The 14,708-nt window shown below is 37.0% G+C and overlaps 1 protein-coding gene and 1 long non-coding RNA gene across 2 annotated transcripts in view; one reads left to right on the forward strand and one right to left on the reverse strand.

The window, feature by feature from the left end:
* The window catches only part of PACRG (parkin coregulated), a 496,763-nt gene that overhangs the window by 233,500 nt on the left and 248,555 nt on the right, over nt 1–14,708 (forward strand). The gene's annotated exons all lie outside the window — the stretch shown is intronic.
* Nucleotides 1–14,708, reverse strand: part of LOC148109292 (uncharacterized) — a 34,534-nt gene that overhangs the window by 12,097 nt on the left and 7,729 nt on the right. Inside the window, exon 2 of the long non-coding RNA XR_015726163.1 lies at nt 3,474–3,607. This is a non-coding gene — a long non-coding RNA (uncharacterized LOC148109292). The remainder of the gene's footprint in view (nt 1–3,473; nt 3,608–14,708) is intronic.

Below are 14,708 nucleotides of genomic sequence, written 5' to 3' on the forward strand. Positions count from 1 at the left end.
ATAGTAGGGTAGTTCTATTTTCAACTTTTTGCAGAACCTCCATACTGTTTTCCAGAGTGGCTGTACCAGCTTGCATTCCCACCAACAGTGTAAGAGGGTTCCCCTTTCTCTGCATCCTTGCCAACATCTGTCATTTCCTGACTTGTTAATTTTAGCCATTCTGACTGGTGTGAGGTGATACCTCTTTGTGGTTTTGATTTGTAGTTCCCTGATGCTGAGTGATGTTGAGCACTTTTTCATGTGTCTGTTGGCCATTTGGATGTCTTCTTTGCAAAGATGTTGCCCATCAGGTTTAAACACCAGCTTATGATTAACCAGAGTGGCCCCTGCCCTGGGGACGTGCTCAGCAGTATATGTAGACAGTTCACACCCTGAGCCTTGCAGTGCACTTAAACAACCTGGATTTGGAGATTGCTCACAATGCTAAAAATCAACGGAGGCCCTGACAGCCCCACACAGACTTACAGAAACCTGAGTGTCCCCAGTAGGTCCATTGTTCCACCATGATACACAAGTATGGATTGTGCAGTATGAAAATACTTCCAAACTACTCTCACTACCCACTACCCAAGCTCTCTTCTCCCCACCCCAGTTATCCCTGCATTGCCCTGGTCCTTCCTCAGATCCCTGGATATTCCTCCATCCAGCAACTAAGGGACAAGAGCCCTGTACAGCAGGGTGCCTGGGACACAGCCATGCTAGACATCTGAGCCCAGATTGTTAAATGTAAATGTGGTCTCTGGGCCCCACACAGGATCCTACCAAGGCCCGAGAAAGTGACCATGCTTCCATAGAAAGGTCACTATTTAGGAACAATGTTGCTGTGAGCTACCCAGTTAATCATTCCCAGTTTCACCAATAGAATCTATCACTCCATCACCTCTGGCAGAGTGATTAAGGAGCAGGGCCAGGTTATCACACTAGCTGAGCTCCTGTCACATGGAAAGAAATGCCAGGAGTAGCAGAAAAGAGTTCCACCGTAACATCTACAAGTAGATGTCAGTTTCTTGAGGACGAGAAGCAAAGCTTATACTTCTTGGGATATACATGCTTAATATTTGTTATCCCAATTAATATGTTGTGCCCCTTTTATCTTAATCTTAAGATCCAAAGGAATTTAATTTTTCCCATAGTCAAAATAGATTTATGAATGCCATTGTTGTTATAACATTTCAAGTTATGGAACTGTGCATCTGCAAAGCCAGAAAAAGTCAAGTCTTGCTTTTTACTGCTCAATAAGAGCTAATGACATCTTGAACTAGATTTGGAAGTGACCTGTACTGCCAAGATTAACACATAATGAGGAGCACAGAGAAAAGCTGGCAAGAAAGTCAGAAATTCAAAATTGAAATTGACCAATAATGTATCCATAAATGTATGTATTATTTTAACTAAGGAATCTAAATGAACTTCAACCCAGGTGTTTCACACCAGGGCTGTCAGGATGCTTAGCTCTAGGATGTGCGTTCTCATTGTCTATTTCACTGGCTCTGTTTAGCACAAGTCCAGGGGCTGCTGTCCCAGACCCCACTGTGCATCTTCTCTGAAAGCTGTGTGGTGTTGTGTACTGGTTACAACCTTACAATGTGCTATCTTTATAGGAAGAAAGGACTGAAATTGTTTATCAACCCGCAGTTATGTAACTACTCATCCATTTCCCTGAGAAAAGTGTAAGCATCTGAAAAGCAGATACATCCTCTTATTTACCTTTGCACTCTTTTGAATACACAGGACAATGCCATGTATACAGCAGGTGCTCCCTAATGTTCATTTCACAAACCAAAGCTTTTAGGGTCTGTTTAAATCTCTATACTTAGGTTTCCAATATGTATGCATACAGTAACAATTACGTTTGCATGGCTAATGGGCACAAAGGCACACACGTCGCAGGCATGGCCGAGCATGGCACACGCCAGACTCTTCAGACTTTATATGAAAGAACAGATGAAAACATCGCTTCAACTCCTATACAGACAGCACGTGAAAATGGTAGCATTTTGTACATGTTGAGCGAAGTAAAATATATTAATAATATTAATTTTCCTTGTTTCTTTTTTACTTTTTAATTTGACGAGAAAATGTTAAGGTATGCATGTGGTCTGCTTTCATGACTCACATTAGATTGTTTTGGACAACGTTGCTGTGGACAAAAATGTGCACAGGGGTGAGTTAACTGGTGCTCTCCTGTGGTCGCTGTAACGCGCACGTGAGCCCTAGGATGATGGAATGCACAAGTTTTACTGTCATCGGAACTGACATAACATTTTCACTGTGGCGTATAAAGAACATTTGCACGGCAATGACCACAGTGACGAAGGACTGCAGTAGCGGTTGTCACGTGGAGTCCCGCTGACCTTAGAGCTAAATTACCTTCTGTTAGTGTGCATGAGCTCCCCTTTCTGGAGCTATATTTAAACAAGTTTGCTTTGAAGGCCCTTCTAAGAATGAGCTGTAAAGGAACTCAGATTTTCAGGAACCGCCTGTGCAAACCTGAACGTTAGACTCTGGAACTAACACGTGAGCATACACACAGATGTATTTGGGGGCTGCACTGGTGTCGAAAATCCAGCAGATCTAACAGTTCACACTATTTGAAAATATATTAAAATCAAGATGATGTATATTAACTGTTCATATTTAAATAATTCCATATAAAAATGAAAAATACTCTTTAGGATAAAAACAGTTTTTACCTTATGAAATTAACTAATTCAAAAATTGCTTTAAAATTAACTTTTTTTTCTTGTTCAGATCTTGACTTTGGATCAAAACCAAAATAATAATAGCAGCATACCCTATGAAAAGTTATTAAGTGAAATGATAATACTATATGGGTAATTTTTCCATCTTTTGTCCTAATCTCTGTTAAATTTTGTAATATACACTGTACAGGAGAATCTTCCTTATAATTTTATGATATTTTGGAAAAAAAAAACCCTCAAATCATTTTCAGTTAGCATTTCTTTAAAAATCTCTTTATTTCCAGTTATCACAACAATCTATATTGTTGAAAATATTTTTAAACCTTAGGTAATATATACCAATAAAGCCTTTATCTTTTTGTAGGTAATTTATTTAGTTATCTTTGATGTTACAAGAAATGCAATGCAGTATCAGCTTTTGTGAACTTGCTTCCAAACAGATAAAATCCCTCAACAGCTGCACATAATAAAATAAGCCAATAATTTCTGGACAGAATCCTAATTATTAAGAATTATGATGCCACATTTCTAGACATGTACACTACACATAAAAAGTTAAATCGTCTTCTAATTGAGAAAATCTACACTGTACTATTTTAATAATGTTGTCTTCAATGTATTTGAATGATTAACAGTTACATTATGTTTGTTATTTAAGTCATTGCAACTTTGAAACAATGTTTTTAAAATACTATATATTTTATAAAGAAATAGAGGAAAATGGCAAAAAGAAACAAAAAGATAGATTTTTGCATTTACTCAGATATATACCATTTCCGGTGTTCGTCATGCTTTTCCAAAGTTCCAATTTTTCCACCTGATGTCTTTTCAATCATCTTTGAAGAATTTCCTCTTTCTTTACTATCTCTTGTAGTATAGATCTGCTGTGTCTAGTCTTCTTTTATCTGAAAGAAAAAATGTCTTTATTTCACCTTCATTTTTTCATTTTTTCTTGTTTTATTGAGAAATAATTGACGTGCATCACTGTGTAAGTTTATTTTTTTATTTTTATTGATTTTTTTTGGTATCAAGTTTTTATTTAAATTCTTGTTTGTTAGCATATAGTGTAATACTGGTTTCAGGATTAGAATTCAGTAATTCATCACTTACATACACCACCCAGTGCTCATTACAAGTGCCTCCTTAATACCCGTCACCCATCTAGCCCATCTCCTGCCCAAATCCCCTGCACCAACCCTCAGTTTTCTATTATTAAGAGTCTCTTAAGGTCTGTCTCCCTCTCCTTCCCCCCCCCCAATGTTCATCTGTTTTGTTTCTTAAATTCCACATATAAGTGAATTTATATGGTATTTTTATCTTTCTCTGACTGACTTATTTTGCTTAGCATAGTAGTCTCTAGCTCCATCCACACTGTTGAAAATGGCAAGATTCCATTCTTTTTGATGGCTGAATAATATTCCACGGTGTATATATGCCACATCTTCTTCATCCATTCATCAGTCAATGGACATTTAGACTCTCTCCATAATTTGGATATTGTTGATAATGCTGCTTTAAATATCAGGGTGCATGTGCCCCTTCTAATCAGTATTTTTGTATCCTTTGGGTAAATACCTAGTAGTGCAATTACTGGGTCATAGGGTAGTTCTATTTTTAACTTTTTAAGGAAACTCCAGACTGTTTTCCAGAGTGGCTGCACCAGTTTGCACTCCCACAAACAATGCAAAAAGTTCCCCTTTCTCTGCATCCTCACCAACATCTGTTGTTTCCTGAGTTGTTAATTTTAACCATTCTGACAGAAATGACGTGTTATCGCATTATGGTTTTGATTTGCATTTCCCTGATGCCAAGTGATGCTGAGCATTTTTTCATGTATCTGTTGGCCATTTGTATGTCATCTGTTCCTGTCTTCTGCCCACTTCTTAACTGGATTATTTATTTTTGGGGTGTTAATTTTGATAAGTTCTTTATAGATTCTGGATACTAGCCCTTTATCAGATAAGTCATTTGCAAATATCTTCTCCCACTCTGACGGTTGCCTTTTAGTTTTGTTGATTGTTTTCTTTACTGTGCAGAAGAATTTTATCTTGATGAGTTCCCAATAGTTCATTTTTGCTTTTGTTTCCCTTGCTTCTGGAGATGTGTCTGGTAAGAAGTTGCTGTGGCTGAGGTCCAAGGGGTTGCTGCCTGTGTTCTCCTTTAGGATTTTGATGGTTTCCTCTCTTACATTTAGTTCTTACATCTATTTTATATTTATTTTTGTGTGTGGTGTAAGAAAGTGGTCTGCTTTCATTCTTCCCCATATTGCTGTCCACTTTTCCCAACAACATTTGTTGAAGGGACCATCTTTTTTCCACTGGACATTCTTTCCTGCTTTGTCAAAGATTAGTTGACCATATAATTGTGAGTCAATTTCTGAGTTCTCTTTTCTATTCCATTGATGTATGTGTCTGTTTTTATGCCAGTACCATACTGTCTTGATAATTACAGCTTTGTAATACAGCTTGAAGTCTGGGCTAGTGATACCTCCTACTTTGCTTTTCTTTTTCAACATTACTTTGGCTATTCGGGGTCTTTTGTGGTTCCATACAAATTTTAGGATTGTTTCTAGCTCTGTGAAAAATGCTGATGGTATTTCGATAGGGATTACATTGAATGTGTGGATTACTTTGGGTAGTATAGACATTTTAACAATACTTGTTCTTCCAATCCATAACATAAGTATGGAATGTTTTTCCATTTCTTTGTGTTATCTTCAATTTCTTTCATAAGTGTTCTGTAGTCTTCAACATACCGATCTTTGGTTAGGATTATTCCTAGGTATCTTACGGGTTTTTGTGCAATTGCAAATGGGATCGATTCCTTGATTTCTCTTTCTGCTGCTTCATTATTGGTGTATAGAAATGCAACAGATTTCTTTACGTTGATTTTATATCCTGCCACTTTGCTAAACTTCTATACCAGTTCTAGCAATTTTTTGGTGGAGTCTTTTGGATTTTCTACAAAATATCATGTCATCTGTGAAAAGTGAAAGTTTGACTTCTTTCTTGATGATTTGGATGCCTTTTATTTATTTTTATTGTCTGATTGCTGAAGCTAGACTTCTACTATTATGTTAAACAACAGTGGTGAGAGTGGACATCTCTGTCATGTTCCTGACCTTAGGGGAAAAGCTCTCAATTTTTCCCTATTGAGGATGGTATTAGCTGTGGGTCTTTCATATATGGCCTATTTATAATGTTGAGGTATTTTCCTTATATCCCTACTTTGTTGAGGGTTTTTATCAAGAATGGATGCTGTATTTTGTCAAATGCTTTTTCTACATCTATTAGGAGGATCATATGGTTCTTATCCTTTCTTTTATTAATATGGTGTATCACGTTGATTGATTTGCAGATATCCAACCACCCCTGCAGCCCAGGAATAAATCCCACTTGATCATGGTGAATAATCCTTTTAATTCAATTAGCTAGTATCTTGTTGAGAATTTTTACATCCATGTTTATCAGGGATATTGGTCTGTAATTCTCCTTTTTAGTAGGGTCTTTGTCTGTTTTGGGAATCAAGGTAATGCTGGCCTTGTAGAATGAGTTTGGAAGTTTTCCTCCCTTTTCTATTTTTTGGAATAACTTCTGAAGAATAGGCATTAATTATTTTTTAAATGTTTGATAGAATTTTCCTGGGAAGCCTTAGGGCCCTGGACTTTTATTTGTTGGGAGATTTTTGATTACCAAATCAATTTCTTTCCTGGTTATTGGTCTGTTCAAATTTTCTATTTCTTCCTGCTTTAGTTTTGGTAATTTATGTTTCAAGGAATGTATCCATTATTTCCAGATTGCACAATTTGTTGGCATATAATTGCTCATAATATTCTCTTATAATTGTTTGAATTTCTACAGTGTTGGTTGTGATCTCTCCTCTTTCATTTGTGATTTTATTTATTTGGGTCCTTTCTCCTTTCTTTTTGATAAGTCTGGCTAGGGGTGTATCAATTTTGTTAATTCTTTCTTTCTAGTTTCATTGAGCTTTTGGTCTCTCTTTCCCACTCAAAGTGTCCCCTTTAATATTTCTTGCAGAGCTGGTTTAGTGTTCATGAAGCGCTTTAGTTTTTGCTTGTCTTAGAAACTCTTTATCTCTCCTATTGTGAATGACAACCTTGCTAGATATAGTATTCTTGGCTGCATGTCTTTCCCATTTATTATGTTGAATTTATCATGCCACTATCTTCTGGCCTGCCAAGTCTCTGTGGACAGGTTTGCTGCTAACCTTATGTCTCTACCCTTGTAGTTTAAGGATCTTTTGTCCCTAGCTGCTTTCAGAATTCTCTTTATCTTTGTATTTTGCCAATTTCACTATGAAATGTCTTGGGGTTGACATATTTTTGTTGATTTTGAAGGGAGTTCTCTGTGCCTCTTGGACTTGAATGCCTGTTTCCTTCCTCAGATAAGGAGTTCGCAGCTATAATTTGTTCTAATAAGCCTTCTGCCCTTTTCTCTCACTCTTCTTCTGGGACTTCTATGATATAGATATTATTGTGCTTTGTGGAATTGCTGAGTTCCCTAAGTCTATATTCATGATCTAATAATTTTCTTTCCCTCTTCTTTTCAGCTTAATTATTTTCCATAATTTTGTCTTCTATATCACCTATTCAATCCTCTTCTTTTTCCATCTCATTGTGATTACATCCAGCAGTTTTGCATCTCAGGTATAGCATTTTTTATTTTGGCCTAACTAGTCTTTTATCTCTGCAGCCAGGGTTTCTCTGATGTCTTCTATGCTTCTTTAAAGTTCAGCTAGTATTCTTATGACTGTTATTCTAAATTCTTATTCAATTGTATTGTTTGTATTTGTTTTGAGGAAATGCCTGGCTGTGATTTCTTCTTGATCCTTCTTTTGGGGAGAATTCCTCCATTTTGTCATTATGTCAAAGTTTCTGTCTTTTGGGTATTATAAAAGCTTGTTATGTTTCCTGCTCCTGAGAGTAATACTATATTAAGAAGGGGCCCTAACTGTCCAGGACCTGGCACTTCAGTGTTTCTGGTGTATGTTATGTGCACTCTGCTGTTGTGTTTCGGCTCCTCTTTCCCACAGGTCAGGTTCTGTAGAGTTCCTCCTTGCCTGCTGTGGGGAGTGTTTAGACCTTTAACTAGGTGTGCTTTGATTTTTTTGTTAAGATAAACATTTTTTTTAAAAAAGCATCCTGAAACAAAGCAACCAACCAACCAACCAACAAACAAAAAACTATAAACCTGATTCCAAAGAAAAAAATAATTTAATTAAATTAAAAATAAAAAATTTAAAAAATTCTGAAAAAGAAAGCCTTGTCCTATTTCCACCAGAACTGAAGCTGACACTTTGGAACACTCTATGATCAGTAGACTTGGTACATGCAGGGGGCCTGTATTGGTCCCCTGGGGGAGAGGCCCACTGTGCTGGCTCACAGTCAGATCTGCCCTAAAGCTACCCCTGCCAGGTGCAAGGGGTAGGGTTTGGTGTAAGCAACTCCAGACCCCACTGAAGGCAGTATATTACTTTCTGAAGTCCAACTGTGTTAGTGGGCAGGTGAGACGGGTGAAGAATGCATCATCCTGTCCTCTCAACCTTAGGGAGGGGAACTCTCAGTGGCTGCTATTCAGGAGGCCCTCAGAAAAAAGCGAACAATCTCCCCTTCTGTGTCCCAGGCTTTTGTCAGATCCCTGACCTTAACCAGTCTGTGCCTGGCCATAGGCATGCCTGGTACCACAGTTCTCCTGTGTTTTATCTCTGGCTGCAGCTGGGATTCAAAACCCCAAGTCTTAAAGGACCCACAAGGCACCGACCTGCTTCCCTCCCCTGGAGGAGAAGAGCCTCACAGTGCTGCAGCCAGCACTGTTCTGTCCCAGAAAAGCAGTTGCAGGGCTGCACACAGCAAAAAGTTGCGACCAGGTTATTTGCTCTCTGTATGTGCCTCTGTCGCCTGCTGTTGAAGAGCCGCTCAATGATGCCCAGAGGACCTTTTGTCTTTGGAGAGGCAATATAGCCTCTTTCAAATGTACTCCAGGAAAGGGGGTGTTCTCTCCCTGTGTGACCCAGGGGATCCCCACACCATGGTGTCTTGCATGAACCCCACACGTTGCTCTCTCTCCTGCTCTCTTGCTCTTTCCCTGACTTCTCTCTGCAAAAAGGTCTCCGTCCCCTTCTTGGCACCTTAGCTTTTCTGGCCCCCAATTCTCATCCCTGAACCTTGCAGCTGCCACATTCTCTCCCTCCAGTTGTGCACATTGTTTTCTTAATCCTCAGATCAATTTCCTACTTGTTCAAAATGATTTGATGTTGATCTAGCTGTGTTCGAGGGAGGAGGCAAGCTCAGAGTCCCCTTATTATTCCAGCATCTTAACTCCTCCCTAGGATTTTGTTCATATAAAAATGTGTCATTTGCAAATAGAGACCATATTCCTTCTTTCTTTTCAATTCTGATACACTTTACTTTTCTTCTTGCCTGATTGCTCTAACTTGGACCTCCAATATCATGTTGAATAGGAGTGGTGAGAATGGGCAGCTTTGTCTTGTTCCTAAACTTAGAAGAAAACTTTCATCCTTTTGCCACTGAGTATGATGTAAGCTTTGGTCATGTCATATATGGTCTTTATTAATGTTGAGATTTGTTCCTTCTATGCCTAATTCGTTCAGTTTTTATCATGAATGGATGTTGAGTTTTGTGGAATGTTTCTTCTTTTTTCCATTATTGTGATAAGCATATGTTTCATTTCTTTCATTCTATTAATAGAATTCATTACATTGAGTGATTTGTTTATGTTGAATCATCCTTGCATCCCAGGGATAAATCCCATTTGATCATGGCAAATGATCCCCTTAATGTGCTGTTTAATTCAGTGTGCTACTACATATTGAGTTTTTTTGTATCTGTATTCGTTAGGGATATTGGCCTGTAGTTTTATTTTCTAGTCGTATCCTCTTCCAGTTTTGGTATTAGGATAATCCTGGCTTCACAAAATGAGTTTGGCAGTGTTCCATCCTCTTTGATTTTTTGGAAGATTTTGAAAAGGATTGGTGTTAATTATTTTTCAAATGTTTGGTAAAATTTATGAATGAAGAATTCTGGTCCTGGGCTTTTCTTTATTGAGAGATTTTTTTATTACTGATTATATCTTTTTACTAGTAACTGGTCTATTCAGATTTTCTATTTCTTCTTGATTTGGTCTTAGTAAGTTGTATGTTTCTAAAAATTTTTCCATTTCTTCTAGGTTGTTGAGTTTGTTGGCATATAGTAGCCTCTTCAGATCCTTTGGATTTTTGTGGTATCAGTTGCAATGTCTCCTTTTTCAGTTATAATTTGGTTAATTTGAGTCCTTTCTCTTTTTTCCTGCTCTAATCTTTATTATTTCCTTTTTTCTGCTAACTTTGGCCTCAGTTTGTTCTTTTTATAGTTTCCTAAGGTGAAGAGTTAAGCTCTTTACTTGAGACCTTTCTTGCTTCTTAATGTAGGCATTTACTGCTATGAACTTCCCACGTAAAACTGCTTTTGCTGCACCCCATAAGTTCTGGCATGTTGTGTTTCCATTTTCATTTGTCTCAGTAAACTTTTTAATTTACCTTTCAGTTTCTTCTTTGATCCATTGGCTGTTCAGGAGAGTGTTATTTAATGTCTACATGTTTGATTTCAGTCTTCTTGAATTTGTAAAGTTTTATTTTGTGGCCTAATATATGGTCTATACTAGAAAATATTCCATGTGCTCTTGGGAAGAATATGTATTCTGTTGTTGGACAGAATGTTCTGTATATGTCTCTTATGGCCATTTGGTATATAGTATTGTTCAAATCCACTGTTTCCTTGTTGATTCTCTGTCTGTATGGTTTATCCATTGTTGAGAGTTTGCAATTATTATTGTACTACTGTTTATTTCTCCTTTTAGCTCTGTTTGTTTTTACTGTATATATTCAGGTGCTCTGATATTGGGTGCATAAATATTTACAATTGTTATATCATCTTGATATATTGACCCCTTTGTCATTATATAATGACCTTTGTCTCTTTTAGCTTTTTTTTTTTAAAGTCTATTTTGTCTAAGGATAGTTCCTCCTGCCTTTTGTTGTTGTTGTTGTTGTTGTTTTACCATTTGCTTAAAATATCTTTTCCCATCACTTCACTCTCATTCTGTTTGTATTTTTAAGGCTAAAGTGAGTCTTGTGTGGCAGCATACTGTTCATTGTTGTTATTGTTATTTTTAATCCACTCAGCCATTCTATGTCTTTCCATAGGAGAATTTAATCCATTTACATTTAATTATTGCTAGTTAAGCACTTATTGCCATTTTGTTCATTGTTTTCTGGTTGTTTTGTGGATCCATTGTTCCTTGTTTTTTCTTTCCCTCTCTCGCTCTCTCTCAATCTCTCTCTCTCATCTTTTGGTATCAGTATGTTTTGACTTCTTTGTGATATTCTTTTTTCTCTTTTTTTTTTTTAAGATTTTACCTGTTTATTCGACACAGAGAGAGCAGCAGAGCACAAGCAGAGGGAGTGGCAGAGAGAGAGGGAGAAGTAGGCTCCCCGCTGAGCAGGGATTCCAGAACCCCGGAATCATGACCTGAGCTGAAGTCAGTCACTTAACTGACTGAGCCACCCAGGCGCCCCTCTTTATGATATTCTTTTGTGTAATTACCGTAAGATTTTTTTCTTGTAATTACATACGGTATCTTAAACTTATAACCCCATATTCAATTCTTTTCACTAGAATTCACATGCTTTGCATTTTTGCTTCTTCTCCCTCTCACATTTTAGATTATTGCTGTTATAATCTCTGTTTCTTTATATTGTATAACTAATTACAGATTATTGTATTTATAGTTATTTTTTGCTATAATCATTTTTTAAACTTTTAAACCAGAGTTTTGAGTTATGTACCACTATTACCACATCACAGATTCTAACTATGACTACATATTTATCATCACCAGTGAGACTTATGCTACCTTTATGCATTTTTATTGATGTTAATTAGTGTTCTTTTACTTCCACCCAGAGAATTCCCTTTAGCATTTCTCGTAAGGCTGGTCTGGTGGTAATGAACTCACTCAGTTTTTGTTTGTCCAGGAAAGTTTTTATCCCTCTCAATTTCCCAAACAGTTTTTCCAGTTGGGAGGGGCCAGGAGCTACCCTCAGTCTTATCTCTGAATTAATCCCCCTGCCTCTGCATAGGGCAGGAAGACTCCACACCTGTTAGAGGTTTTGCTCTGGTAGTGACCTGTTTTGCTTATCCCCTTTTTGGTTCCATGCCACTGGGCTACGTAGCTTTCAGTTGTTGTTGCCAGTCCATCTGCTCAGATGGGGCTAATAGGCACTTTCCACAGTGGGTGGTCTGTACTCAGAACCTTGGCTAGGCATGGGCAAACTGGGCTCTAGAGCTGGCAGAATCCTCATTTGAGGATCTGAATCAGGCCAGTCTGCACTCTGCCAAGTTCCTTGATCAGGGTGCACCCCTGAATTGGTTCTGCAGATGAGCAATACTTCTTGTTCGGATTACTACTTGGTCACTGCAGATATGAACTCAGTTTGTCAAGATCTGTATACTGGCTATTCCAAGTCCCTACCTTCTTCTCTGTCACAATCAAATACCCAGTGGCCAGCCACTACAGATTTTCATACAGTCCTCATGGTACAAGATCATAGTAGAGACTCCAACAAAGTAACCCTCAATACTGTGAAGGGGGAGCTGGATATTCCTCCTGGGTTTTCTTTTTCTGTTGGAGGAACCAGAGGCTCAAGGGAGACCTCTCCACATGGTGCCACGCTGGCCTAGGAAAGGGGTAATGCTGTCAACATGTAGCTGCTTCTCTCACCCTTCCAGTGCACTCTGTCCTAGTCTCTGAGGTATAGGGAGCTACTTCAGCCTCACTATTATGTCCTAGGATTCTCTCAGTTGTGTCTTACTCAGGAATAGATGTTTCTTGCTCTTCTCGTGAGGGGTAGCAAAATAAGGAATGACCTATGTTGCCACCTTGGTGATGTTACTCTCTCATAGTAACTTTTTATAAACGTTTGCTAGGTTGAATTGTTAGCAAAGATAGAGGACATAACCTATACAATATCTTCTGTTTCTTTTCTTTTTCTCTGATGTTCCTTGTTTCCCTCCTATTAAATAAGACTAAAAAGGTGAATATTGCTTTGTGGGAAGCATCAGGTGGTATTCTAGGAATATCTGGTGAGAGAACTGAATCACCCCTAAGACAAAGCCCACAGCCCCTCAGCAAGCCAGCGCGTCTTCTCCAGTGTGATGTGTCCAGACTCTCTGGGTGTCACTGAACAGTTAACTTCTATTGCCTGTTTCTTTCAAATATGACAGTGTTACTTGACTTTTCCCTGACATACCTTTTTTTTTTTACAATTTTTTAAGAGGGACTAGATGTAATTTGTTCCTCAGTCAATAATTGTGCTTATGGAGAAAGGGAGAAGAAGTGAGATGACTGTGGAAAAGCTACTCACTGAAGTCCAAGTCCAATAAACTAGTCATTTTGTTTTAGCAGCATTGAGAAGAAATGGTGAAGAAAGGCTAAAGTGAGTCTTGTGTGGCAGTATACTCAATGCCAGAGTCTAGATTTCTCTTTTTTTTTTTTAATTCTTCAAGTCTGCCACCAGTTTCAGTGACTTAATTCTGAAAAATTGATGCCAAACTTGTTTACAGAACTGGAAGTATTTTTGTAATAACAAACTTGTAAAATCCTTGAAAAAATACTTTGATTGGATTTCCATTAATTGATGACTCTAAAGATGAATGTGAGGTTTAGATAAAACAAACTACCTAAAGAATCTAATGATTTTTCTTAATGATATAACTAACAGAGGAAAATTACAGAATGACAGCATTTCTATCTTTTGTTTATTTTATAGGAAAGCTAGAAGTACCAACATTTATTTTTCATTGAAAACTATACACTAGCTATTTAGTTTGACTTTAATAAATGTAAATTTTTGAAGTTGAAATATATTAGAATTCCATATTTTTATAAGTTCTATTATCTTTATATATGCTGGGTAATGTGAACTAATTTTGAAGTTATTTAGGTCTGTCCCTTTCTCTTCTATTAAACTTAAATGTTTTGGTAGTATTTCATAAAGTCAATAGGAATAGGTCAATATAAATTTCTTGTTATTTTAGGTATCTTGCCTAATATGAAACTGAAATCAAATATATGTTTTATCCCAAAATGTATTCAAAATTTTTCTCATCTAGAAAACTTCTCATGGCCAGGAGAACTGTTGTTGGTTTTTGTTTTTTGGTTTTTTTCCTGTTTGTTTGGTTTAGATTTTTTGTTTGTTTGGTTTTTGCTTCAAATGGTTATACCTGGTCTATTTTTCACTATATTGACCCTATTGAGCATATCATTTGAATAAAGTTTAAAATCAGACATACATCAGCATATAAAAGTATAAACTTACCACTAATCATGATTGAGCTATTATGTCCATACCTATGTACATAAAAATTTGTACTTGATGATGAATATAAATATGAATGAACTAACAATTCCAGCTTCATGGAAAAGAAATTCTGAGAGCAAAGTTTGTAATCAGGTTTTCACTGTGCCTGTATTTGTGCTCACATAAAGTTATTAAATAACACCAATTATTTATAACATTCATATGTCCTAAGAGCTGGCCACAATATGGATCATTATGAGGTGGTCTAGAAAAAAGTCTCCAAAAAGTAAGGGTCTTCTTTGTGTTCTTCAGTTCATATTTGCTATTAACAGGAGGTTAAAGTTCCAAAGAAAAGAGATAAAATTTTAATATTTCTGCACTTGTCTTTCTTTAAGAAATGCCCTACATCCTTACCATCTGAGTTTAAAAATATAATGTGACAAATATAAAAAATGAGAAAACATTCTAGGTGGTTGTTGAAGTTGATGGAACCCTGAATAAAAGAAATGTAGTATTATTTTGAAGAGAGGATGGTATATAATTGAGAGAGTTACCACTTTTTATAATTCTGGATCATTTTTACATCTTTCCCTCTTTTTCTGTTTAACCGAGCAAACATTTTATTAGTGA

Source organism: Ursus americanus, chromosome 11, assembly GCF_024610735.1.
Source record: "Ursus americanus isolate L20-20 chromosome 11, mUrsAme1.1.p, whole genome shotgun sequence".
Taxonomy (NCBI): domain Eukaryota; kingdom Metazoa; phylum Chordata; class Mammalia; order Carnivora; family Ursidae; genus Ursus; species Ursus americanus.